Raw genomic sequence first — 12699 nt, 5'->3', positions numbered from 1 at the left:
CCGGGAGCGGAAAGACTTACCTTAGGGGGAAAAAAGGACAGGTATACACTCGCACACACACACATATCCATCCACACATACACAGACACAAGCAGACATTTGTAAAGGCAAAGAGTTTGGGCAGAGATGTCAGTCGGGGCGGATGTACAGAGGCAAAGATGAAGTTGAAAGACAGGTGAGGTATGAGCGGCGGCAAATTGAAATTAGAAATTAGCGGAGATTGAGGCCTGGCGGATAGCGAGAAGAAAGGATATGCTGAAGGGCAAGTTCCCATCTCCGGAGTTCTGACAGGTTGGTGTTAGTGGGAAGTATCCAGATAACCCGGACAGTGTAACACTGTGCCAAGATGTGCTGGCCGTGCACCAAGGCATGTTTAGCCACAGGGTGATCCTCATTACCAACAAACACTGTCTGCCTGTGTCCATTCATGCGAATGGACAGTTTGTTGCTGGTCATTCCCACATAGAACGCTTCACAGTGTAGGCAGGTCAGTTGGTAAATCACGTGGGTGCTTTCACACGTGGCTCTGCCTTTGATCGTGTACACCTTCCGGGTTACAGGACTGGAATAGGTGGTGGTGGGAGGGTGCATGGGACAGGTTTTACACCGGGGGCGGTTACAGGGGTAGGAGCCAGAGGGTAGGGAAGGTGGTTTGGGGATTTCATAGGGATGAACTAAGAGGTTGCGAAGGTTAGGTGGACGGCGGAAAGACACTCTTGGTGGAGTGGGGAGGATTTCATGAAGGATGGATCTCATTTCAGGGCAGGATTTGAGGAAGTCGTATCCCTGCTGGAGAGCCACATTCAGAATCTGATCCAGTCCCGGAAAGTATCCTGTCACAAGTGGGGCACTTTTGGGGTTCTTCTGTGGAAGGTTCCGGGTTTGAGGAGATGAGGATGTGGCTCTGGTTATTTGCTTCTGTACCAATCACCCTCTCCTAACCTTCCAGGAATTTCTGACTTCCAGCCTTGCCTCTCAATCCTTCTTAAAAAACCTTAATCCTACTCCCAACATCACCACTGCTGAAGCCCAGGCTATCCGTGATCTGAAGGCTGACCGATCCATCGTCATTCTTCCGGCGGACAAGGGTTCCACAACTGTGGTACTTGATCGTCGGGAGTATGTGGCTGAGGGACTGCGTCAGCTTTCAGACAACACTACTTACAAAGTTTGCCAAGGCAATCCCATTCCTGATGTCCAGGCGGAGCTTCAAGGAATCCTCAGAACCTTAGGCCCCCTACAAAACCTTTCACCCGACTCCATCAACCTCCTGACCCCACCAACACCCCGCACCCCTACCTTCTACCTTCTTCCCAAAATTCACAAACCCAATCATCCCGGCCGTCCCATTGTAGCTGGTTACCAAGCCCCCACCGAACGCATCTCTGCCTACGTAGATCAACACCTTCAACCCATTACATGCAGTCTCCCATCCTTCATCAAAGACACCAACCACTTTCTCAAACGCCTGGAATCCCTACCCAGTCTGTTACCCGCGGAAACCATCCTTGTAACCATTGATGCCACTTCCTTATACACAAATATTCCGCATGTCCAGGGCCTCGCTGCGATGGAGCACTTCCTTTCACGCCGATCACCTGCCGCCCTACCTAAAACCTCTTTCCTCATTACCTTAGCCAGCTTCATCCTGACCCACAACTTCTTCACTTTTGAAGGCCAGACATACCAACAATTAAAGGGAACAGCCATGGGTACCAGGATGGCCCCCTCGTATGCCAACCTATTCATGGGTCGCTTAGAGGAAGCCTTCCTGGTTACCCAGGCCTGCCAACCCGAAGTTTGGTACAGATTTATTGATGACATTTTCGTGATCTGGACTCTCAGTGAAGAAGAACTCCAGAATTTCCTCTCCAACCTTAACTCCTTTGGTTCCATCAGATTCACCTGGTCCTACTCCAAATCCCATGCCACTTTCCTTGACGTTGACCTCCACCTGTCCAATGGCCAGCTTCACACGTCCGTCCACATTAAACCCACCAACAAGCAACAGTACCTCCATTATGACAGCTGCCACCCATTCCACATCAAACGGTCCCTTCCCTACAGCCTAGGTCTTCGTGGCAAACGAATCTGCTCCAGTCCGGAATCCTTGAACCATTACACCAACAACCTGAAAACAGCTTTTGCATCCCGTAACTACCCTCCCGACCTGGTACAGAAGCAAATAACCAGAGCCACATCCTCATCTCCTCAAACCCGGAACCTTCCACAGAAGAACCCCAAAAGTGCCCCACTTGTGACAGGATACTTTCCGGGACTGGATCAGATTCTGAATGTGGCTCTCCAGCAGGGATACGACTTCCTCAAATCCTGCCCTGAAATGAGATCCATCCTTCATGAAATCCTCCCCACTCCACCAAGAGTGTCTTTCCGCCGTCCACCTAACCTTCGCAACCTCTTAGTTCATCCCTATGAAATCCCCAAACCACCTTCCCTACCCTCTGGCTCCTACCCCTGTAACCGCCCCCGGTGTAAAACCTGTCCCATGCACCCTCCCACCACCACCTATTCCAGTCCTGTAACCCGGAAGGTGTACACGATCAAAGGCAGAGCCACGTGTGAAAGCACCCACGTGATTTACCAACTGACCTGCCTACACTGTGAAGCGTTCTATGTGGGAATGACCAGCAACAAACTGTCCATTCGCATGAATGGACACAGGCAGACAGTGTTTGTTGGTAATGAGGATCACCCTGTGGCTAAACATGCATTGGTGCACGGCCAGCACATCTTGGCACAGTGTTACACTGTCCGGGTTATCTGGATACTTCCCACTAACACCAACCTGTCAGAACTCCGGAGATGGGAACTTGCCCTTCAGCATATCCTTTCTTCTCGCTATCCGCCAGGCCTCAATCTCCGCTAATTTCTAATTTCAATTTGCCGCCGCTCATACCTCACCTGTCTTTCAACTTCATCTTTGCCTCTGTACATCCGCCCCGACTGACATCTCTGCCCAAACTCTTTGCCTTTACAAATGTCTGCTTGTGTCTGTGTATGTGTGGATGGATATGTGTGTGTGTGCGAGTGTATACCTGTCCTTTTTTCCCCCTAAGGTAAGTCTTTCCGCTCCCGGGATTGGAATGACTCCTTACCCTCTCCCTTAAAACCCATATCCTTTTGTCTTTCCTTCTCCTTCCCTCTTTCCTGACGAGGCAACCATTGGTTGCGAAAGCTAGAATTTTGTGTGTATGTTTGTGTTTGTTTGTGTGTCTATCGACCTGCCAGCGCTTTTGTTTGGTAGATAGTGGCAAAATGGTAGCATGGCTGGTTTGACTCATGGGAGAGCATCACGGAAATGCTGAAAAATCTGAATTGGCAGACATTTGAAGATAGATACCAATTATTCCACAAAGCCCTGCTTCCTAAGTTTCAAGAACCTGTATTTAGCCTCCTCTTCTTTGCTTGGGCTCTACATTACATTAAAGCGTGTTCCATGGATCATGAATACAACACTTCATAATGATGTGGAATGTGTCAGTTTAAGGTAAGGTTTCTTTACACTATATAACGCAAATTATTATTATTACTACTACTACTACTACTACTACTACTTTTTACAATTACTATGTAATCTAAAAAATTCATCTGAGTAGGAGTAGTTCTCACTCAGAAATTCTTTTAGTTTGTTTGTAAATGATGGTTGGGTATCTGTCAGACTTGTAATGTGACCAAAGACTGTTGTGGCAGTATAATTCACCCCTTTCTGCGCCAAAGTCAGATTTAACCCAGAAAAGTGAAGATCATTCTTTCTTCTGGTGCTGTAGATTTTTGAACCGGGATTGGTTTCTAGCAACAAATTTCAAAAGTGAATATATGTATTGTGAAGGTACCATGAATGTCACTAGTCACTTAAATAAATGTCTGCAAGGTGATCTTGGGTGGGCTCGAGCTATTATTCTGATTACAAGCTTTTGCACAATGAACAATTTATTTTCTTAATGATGAATTACCCCAAAATATGACATCATATGAAAGCAGTGAATGAAAACAGGCATAGTAGCCTAATTTACTCATATGTTTATCACCAAAATTTGCAATAATTCTAATAGTATAAGTAGCTGAACTCAAACGTTTCAACAGATCATCAATGTGTTTCTTCCAATTCAATTTCTCATCAATGCGAACACCTGGAAATTTTGAATATCCTGCCTTAGCAACAGACTTGTTCAAAGTTTATATTTATCAGTGGTGTTATGGCATTTACTGTGGAGAACTGTATGTACTGTGTTTTCTCAAAATTTAGTGAGAATCCATTTGCTGAGAACTAGTCAATAATTTACTAAAACACATTATTTACCATTTCCTCAGTTAATTCTTGTTTGTTGGGTGTGATTACTATACTTGTATAAACAGCAAAAAGAACTAGCTTTGCACCTTCATGAATACAGAGTGGCAAGTTATTAATATATATTAAGAACAATAAGGAGCCAAGACTGAACCCAGTGGGACCCCGTTCTTGATACTTCCCCAGTTAGATGACTCTGCTGATTTTTTGCAGACTATCTGTAATGATAATTTCAACCTTCTGCATTCTTCCAGTTAAATACGAATTAAACCATTTGTGCACTGTCCCACTCATACCTCAACACTTAAGCTTATATAGAGGAATTTCGTGATTTACACAGTCAAAAGCCATTGGAAGATCACAAAAAATCCAAGTGGGTGGTATTCAGTTATTCAGAGCATTTAATATTTGATCATTTAAAGCATATACAGCATTTTCTGTCAAAAGCATTTCTGAAAACCAAACTGACATTTTGAGAGGACTTCATTTTTAGAAATATGTGAAGCTGCTCTTGAACACATTAATTTTTCAAGAATTTTGAATAAAGCTGTCAGAAGTGTTGTTGGGCCGCAGTTGTTAGCATAAGACCTATCCCCCTTTGTATGCAATGGTTTAACAAGAGCACATTTCAGCCTGTCCAGAAAAATGCTGTTTCAGTAAGCTACTACATATGTGACTGAGAATCCTGTTTATCTACGTAAGAAAATGAAACAGCTACAACCGTCCTTATGATGTCATTTATTGAATGGCTACCAGTTTTGGTGCTTCAGTGCACCATCTTCAGGCCTTAGCTAATGCTTAGGGGGTTAACACTATCCATATAAACTATGCATCAGTGTCCAACAACTGGTTTTTGCAGACTACCTCTAACCATCAACTCACACTTATCTGTTGGGAAGAAGCTTTTAGTTCTCTTTTGGAAATTCCATCAATTCCATGTGAGCTTTTCCTTTTGAAGGAGTTTATTATTTTCCTAATTTCAGTAGGTGAGAGAGGTGGGTTGAATTTCAATTTTATCTCATTGCATAGGCGTTATTGCCTCTTCCACATACAGCTTTGTGTTTGCTAATGAACAGGTGGTTCATATTTTCTCTACGACACTTATAAAGGATTACTAAAAAATATTTTCAACTTCTGGCATTTTGTAAACAAATTTTTCATCCAGTTTGATAGAAATACAGTCTTCTTGTGCTCTCGGTTGCCCTGTTTCCCATTTAACAATATTCCAAATTGTTGTAGTTTTATTATCAGAGGTACTAATCTCAGACATTAAGTGCATACTTCTAGACTTTTTAATAACTTTTCCTAATACTGTGCAGAAGTTTTCATAATGTCTGACTGTTTCTGGATCATTGCTTCTTCAGCTATAAGATAAACTTTCTTTTTCTGTTTACAGGTGTTTTCATCCCTTTAGAGGCCACAGCTTTCTGGATGGTTCCTTACAATTATGTTTCACTGTTTCTTAGGGAAACTATTTTCACATATACTTGCAAAGGTATCATGAAATAGGTTAAATTTTAAATTAGCATCAGATTCCCTGCACACTTCATCCCAGTCTAACCGTTGCAAGCTTTCCCTAAAATTAAACTGTTAACTGAACGCGCTATTTTGGAGGACTGTTTTGCATTACTGTATAGAGCTATGTCATATACTGTAACTAGCAGCACATCATGATCAGAAGGACCATTCTTAACAGGAAAAACATTTACCTGACAAATTTACCTTGGTCTATAAAAAAGTTATACACCATTGTGCTGCTTTGCTGTACTATCCGAATAGGAAAATCAATTACTGATGTCAAATTGAGAGAACCGAGCAATACTTCAAGGTCATTCTTTCTATCACACTCTTTCAGAAAATCTACACTGAAACCCTCACAAACAATAATTTGCTGTCTGACAGATAGCACAACAAAGAACCAAAATTTTTCAGAAATAGCTCATAATTTCCCAATGGGGACCTATACACAGCAACACTTATAAAAATACCATTATTTAGTTTAAGCTCACAGTCACATGCTTCTATGTGTCGTCCTAAATAAAATTTTTTACTTTCTAAATTTTTCACACTATTACGAATTTTAACATATATGGTAACTCTTCCTCCTTCCCTAATGTCTCTACTTGCATGTACTGATTGTTTACATCAATCTATCTTTACCTTTTTTTCATATCCATGACTATATGATGTTCAGACAGGCATAGAATACCTAGTCCATCCTCAGTTTCTAAATCATCTAAACAAACAAGAAGTTCATCTACTTTGTTTTTTAATCCTCTGATATTCTTATGCAATAAACTGACATTATTTTTCACTGTATTTTTATCAGAATCTTGTGATATTTTAACATCTCTCGTACCTGCCCGTCTGACGTTACCATTATGCTTAATTTCATTTAATACTGAATCACTTGACACTGAACTTCAAAAAAGAGGTACTCCCATGAGTTTATGAGTTTCAGTGCCCAACCCCTACCCCACACCTTAAAGAATTTGCTATCATCCCGGCCAATTTGCCTTTTCCTTTCATATTGAGATGCAGGCTACGTCTTGTGAGGTCCCACCTAGCAGTAGCACCAACGGGAAAAACCCGTACCTGACAAAGTGGCTGCCCGAAGCAGCTTCTCTAACTCCTCACTGACCCTCTTGACACAGCTGTTCATACAACATGAAAGGAGGGACCAAGCCAGCATTTGTTTGGTTCATTGCTGATGCTTTATGTTCATACAGCTGCTTCTCTTTTCTCAGGGGGTTTCTATAAAAATTTTCTTGTATATGGTTTCTGTCTTCCATAATCATGAAGGACTCTGACAAAAAAAGAGGTGTCAAGGAGGTGGGGGGAGGGGGGGACAATTATTTGAAAATACCTATATGGTGGTGTGGGTTGGGGTCCCATGTACAACTCTGTGCAGCCATTCACTCTAGTGGTCCCTTATTCATGAGTAATCAACAATTTTTTTCTGAGTCCTGTGTGAATGCTCTTGAGCTCTGTAATGTGCTTTAAAAGTTTATTTTAAAATCTTGAGCAAAATGACTTAGATCATGTCATTTTGATCATTTTATCAACTTTTTCCACTTCTCTCACTTTTTCTCTCTTAATTGTCGTTCTCCACATGGAATCTCTGTGCATGTGATTTTAATTATTTTTGTTTATCATAGTTAACCATCTGAAAATGCCAGTCTATTGGTTAAAAATCAAAATAGTCTATCTTTATTCTCTCTGCAATGGATTTAAAAATTTATTTTTCAGTGTAAGATTTACTTTTTTGGATGGTAAACATTACACAAACGTGAAAAACAAATTCTTGTTGCACTATGGACAAAATGACACAGATTAAGATGTAAACAATAGAAGAGGGTTATATGTACAACAAAATTTAGGCAAAGTAAGAAACAAATATAATGTATGCAACAACATGGACAAAAATATAAGATGATAAAAGAAAATAAATCAAAGCACAGAGTTAATACATAGAAATAATTAATTAAACTCACACGAACAAGAAACCCAAATAAAAAAAATTATGCAAAGAAAAAATTTGAGAAAACGAAAAAGTTTATACGATGATTAAAATGATGTGACAAAGGACTCAGCTGGAGACAAAGAATTCAGCTGAACCAATTGGTGGAATAATTTAAATAAAGATTTTAAAATAAAGAAACTAAAGCACGTGATGAGGTTCAAACCCGCAACCTTCTGCACATGAGTACTGTACTTCTGTAGGTTCTATTGCATCACACAAATTCCATAATATTTCATTACTCGCAAGCAAAAGCACAGTAGGGTGAATGGTGGCAGTGGGTGATATCTGGTACCCTAACCAACACCACTGTATAGGTGATTTCAAAAAGTCAGTTCCTTGCCTGGGGACCTATAGTGTGTACAGCATGCCACATTGCTTGCACTCACTGCTTCCCATGTTTCTGCCAGGTAATCAATGGAGTGTTTATATGATGATCATTTTCCACAATTTTCCTTTCACATTATGTCAGATAACTACACTTTTTTAAGCCATAATGCCACATTTCGGCCATGGTTTCTAATGATGTTCTTTTGAAAGAAACCAGTCATGACATTATAAATGTGCATCAATACTACAATTAATATTATTAATATTCACAAGAATTACCTGTGGAGTTAACGAGGATTTATAAATTATGGTCACAGACTATACCTCCCTCTGGAAGTTTGTTGCAGTTTAAATCTGGTTTCTGCGTGTGTATTTTACTAGTATATATTCTGAAATTGCTGTCTGAAGACCCTTCCACACACATAAGGCGGAATATATATCTGAACCTTTCCTAGAGATTTAACTCATTCTATTTAAGTGTCCTACATATTACGTCACTTTCTGAGTCAAATTCATTATTTGACATCTCTCCATCAGTCAATAAATATGGGTATTTTGTACAACAAAAATTTGGTAATTAATACATTGTCGTTACTAATTCCATAAGGTAGATGTAATCTGCACAGTATCGGTCATATCAATCATTTCTCGTTCGTTTCACTGCAAAAAAAAAATGTGTACGGTATTTACATTTACACAATGTCACAAGGCAGTAGTATCTCTTATTTGTGACAATTACAGGTACATGTAGGAAGTGTTCCAGATATAGAGACTTCAAGAACCCAGTGCTGTGGTGCTGTGAGCAGCATAAAATTATTTCTTTTTTTATATATAGTTTTTAGCCGAACTATTGCAAAGATAGGGCGAATCGCCTAAACCCGGACGTACGGTGAAAATAGCTCCATGTCAACTTTCATCATCAGCAAATTACTTCGCCTTCAGCACTTTCGGCCTGACACTGACCAGTTGATTCTTCGTCTACAACTGTATAGTAGTCATAAGCGCACCCACACGGCAAAGGCCAGGAAACCGGGTAAGTTAAGATGTTCGAATACGCGTTCTTTAATTATACTGCACTTCAGAAAGGTTCAACATTGGGCCTCTTTAACGTAAAATTTAATCTAGTGCACATTAGCATTACCGGTAATGTAAAAATTATAAAAAAGCTAAACAGTCAATAAAAATTACAGAAAATGAATCAAGGTTGCCTTCAAATAAGTATAATTTTGTCAAACAGCGACGGCATTAAAGCTCTTACAGAAGCCTCTATTTTTTTATTTACAGGCACAAAAAGATGCAGTCATGTCTGCAACATAAACATCCCACAACATGTGGTTCTGAAACTTACACATTTACGATACATTAATGGCATCCACGGCAACAGTAACAACATACCTACTGTTAAAAGCTAGCTAAAAGAAAAAAACCAACATGACAATCACATTTCGTTGAAGTTCAGCTACATCACCAGCTACCTCAGTTAAATCGCACCACCAATATCAACAATAACAAAGCGATCACAACTACAGCAAAGACCTTACCAATAAACATCATATCCATGGAGGTAGAATTTTTACCTCCATGATCATATCCCCTTTTGCAACACATTGTGTCAAAAAATTCAATTAATTTCTTCAAAAACATTCATAAGAATCATCTTTCAGGAGCATTTCTAATAATTAATTACTAAGTTATTTCAGAACAGATTTCAGGACAACCCAGAAGCATTTACCGTATCTCAGTTTATTTATTATTAAAAACCTATGAGACGATTTTATAAAATACTAGCAAGGTGATTCCCCGTAGCTGTGTTCTGTTGTAATAGACGGATAAAAAAATACCATAAATTATAGGCTGAAATTACGTTCATTTCATGGTGGTCTCAAATAGCATGCTGTATTTCTCAGTGCAGCTTTTGGTTTGTAAATGTTGTTACAACTGTCGGTACCGGTTTGAATTAGCGCGATCGAAGGTTTAACTTCTGTGTGTGATTGTAGGCTGAATAAAGCCGGGTTCACACAGGCAACGAAAGTATCACCGCTGCTAATGGCGAACTGCAGTTGCTTTGTAGTTGCATGTGTGAACTCCTAGATTTCGGTGGCGCCATTTAAGAAGCGCAACTTTCGTCACGCCACAAAAAGTTAAACTTTGTTCTACTTTGTTGCGCCATTTTGCCTTCTCCACAATCGAATAACGTCATTCGATTGCTACCTCGCGGCTGGATTCAAACCTTTCTAGTGCGTATTCGTTCGCAGATGGTGCTTTTGTTTGTGCGTTTGCTATTAATATGTCGAAAAAGTGGTCAACAGCGACAATTATGAGATTCTTGGAGGTATATCAAGAACGAGAATGCCTTTGGAACCTCAAAAGCGAATCATACAAAGACAGAAATTTGAGGGATGCTGCATTAATTGAAATAGTAAACAGTATGCGTGAATATGTACCTGGAATTGATGTAGCTACAACAAAACTAAAAATTCGAAGCATTCGAAATGCTTACATGAATGAGCATAAAAAAGTACTGAAATCACTTAAGAGCGATGCGTTTACAGACTCTATTTATAACCCAGCCTTGCTTGGTTTGAAGCTGTAGGCCGGTTCTTCAAACATGTAGTCGAGACTATTGGAATTTGCGCAGCTGAATAAGTATTAAGAAGAAAAAAGGACATTTTACTAATAACTATATTTGCACATTCAAGAACAGCGATCACAACAGAATAATTAGCGCACACAAAGAGTGTTAGACAATGCCAAAGAGGTCTGTTTTACACAGTGCACTTCGCTCCGTCACACACGAAATATATTGTTCACACAATTCCAACACCCCTTCTTGAACTTATATTTTGTGTGTTGCTTCCACAAGATAAACCAAATAGTCCCACAATCTTCTCAAACTTCTGCCTTTCCAAGGGTTTGGTCAGAAGGTCAGCTAACATGTCTTCTGTGCGCAGATAGTCCACAGCAATGTTCTGTCGCTCTATGTGGTCCCAAATGAAATGGTGCCGTATATCAATATGCTTTGTCCTAACACTAGTAACATCATTTTTAGCTAGGTTTATGGCTCCCTTATTGTCACAGAAGATGGCTGTAGGTTCCTCAATAAAATTGGGTTCTATTTCACTTATTAACGTTCGTAGACTTAATGCTTCCTGTTTGGTGTAAGATAGTGCCATATACTCGGCCTCTATGGTGCCCAATGCAACACTTTTTTGCTTTTGACAGGACCATGATGTGAGGCCCCCCATTAATTTAAAACAGCAGCCAGTGGTGGAGTATCTGTCTCACAATTCACTCCCCCAGTCCACATCGCTATATCCCTCTAGTTTTGCGTTACCTTCTCTATGATATTTTAACTCGTAGTTTGAGGTTCCTCTTAGGTATCGGAATATCCTCTTTACAGCTTTCCAGTGCTTTTCCTTTGGGTCTCTGCAATATCTGCTCACTGCATTGGTGGCAAAGCAATGTCGGGTCGTGACGTTTGAGACAAATAGAACAGACTCCCTACAGCTTCTAAATAAGGAATATTCTTGTCACATTCCACATCAGTCCCATTTACACTTAACTTCACTCCTACTTCCATTGGAGTACTTGTTGTTTGTTGTTGTGGTCTTCAGTCCTGAGACTGGTTTGATGCAGCTCTCTATGTTACTCTACCCTGTGCAAGCTTCTTCATCTCCCAGTACTTACTGCAACCTACATCCTTCTGAATCTCTTTAGTGTATTGATCTCTTGGTCTCCCTCTACGATTTTTAACCTCCACGCTGCCCTCCAATGCTAAATTTGTGATCCCTTGATGCCTCGAAACATGTCCCACCAACCGATCCCTTCTTCTAGTCAAGTTGTGCCACAAACTTCTCTTCTCCCCAATCCTATTCAATGCCTCCTCATTAGTTATGTGATCTACCCACCTTATCTTCAGCATTCTTCTGTAGCACCACATTTCGAAAGCTTCTATTCTCTTCTTGTCCAAACTGGTTATCGTCCATGTTTCACTTCCATACATGGCTACACTCCATACAAATACTTTCAGAAACGACTTCCTGACACTTAACTCTATACTCGATGTTAACAAATTTCTCTTCTTCAGAAACGATCTCCTTGCCATTGCCAGTCTACATTTTATATCCTCTCTACTTCGACCATGATCAGTTATTTTACTCCCTAAATAGCAAAACTCCTTTACTACTTTAAGTGTCTCATTTCCTAATCTAATCCCCTCAGCATCACCCGATTTAATTTGACTACATTCCATTATCCTCGTTTTGCTTTTGTTGATGTTCATCTTATATCCTCCTTTCAAGACACTGCCCATTCCGTTCAACTGCTCTTCCAACTCCTTTGCTGTCTCTGACAGAATTACATTGTCATCGGCAAACCTCAAATTTTTTATTTCTTCTCCATGAATTTTAATACCTACTCCGAATTTTTCTTTTGTTTCCTTTACTGCTTTCTCAATATACAGATTGAATAACATCGGGGAGAGGCTACAACCCTGTCTCACTCCTTTCCCAACAACTGCTTCCCTTTCATGTCCCTCAAC

The 12699-nt window shown here is 40.3% G+C and overlaps 1 protein-coding gene across 5 annotated transcripts in view; it reads right to left on the bottom strand.

The window, feature by feature from the left end:
- The window catches only part of LOC124802628 (ATP-dependent RNA helicase TDRD9), a 263497-nt gene extending 253814 nt beyond the window's left edge, over positions 1–9683 (bottom strand). For 2 of the 5 annotated variants that reach the window (XM_047263517.1, XM_047263522.1), the window contains exon 1: positions 9555–9683. The gene's annotated coding sequence lies outside the window, so the exon portion shown is untranslated. Of the gene's footprint in view, positions 1–9507 lie in introns of all 5 variants that reach the window. The other 3 variants (XM_047263521.1, XM_047263519.1, XM_047263518.1) reach the window with 3 other exon arrangements.
- Positions 9684–12699: the final 3016 nt, after the last annotated feature.

Source organism: Schistocerca piceifrons, chromosome 6, assembly GCF_021461385.2.
Source record: "Schistocerca piceifrons isolate TAMUIC-IGC-003096 chromosome 6, iqSchPice1.1, whole genome shotgun sequence".
Taxonomy (NCBI): domain Eukaryota; kingdom Metazoa; phylum Arthropoda; class Insecta; order Orthoptera; family Acrididae; genus Schistocerca; species Schistocerca piceifrons.
Note: the sequence above shows the minus strand (reverse complement) of the source record. Positions and strands in the feature narration are given on the sequence as shown.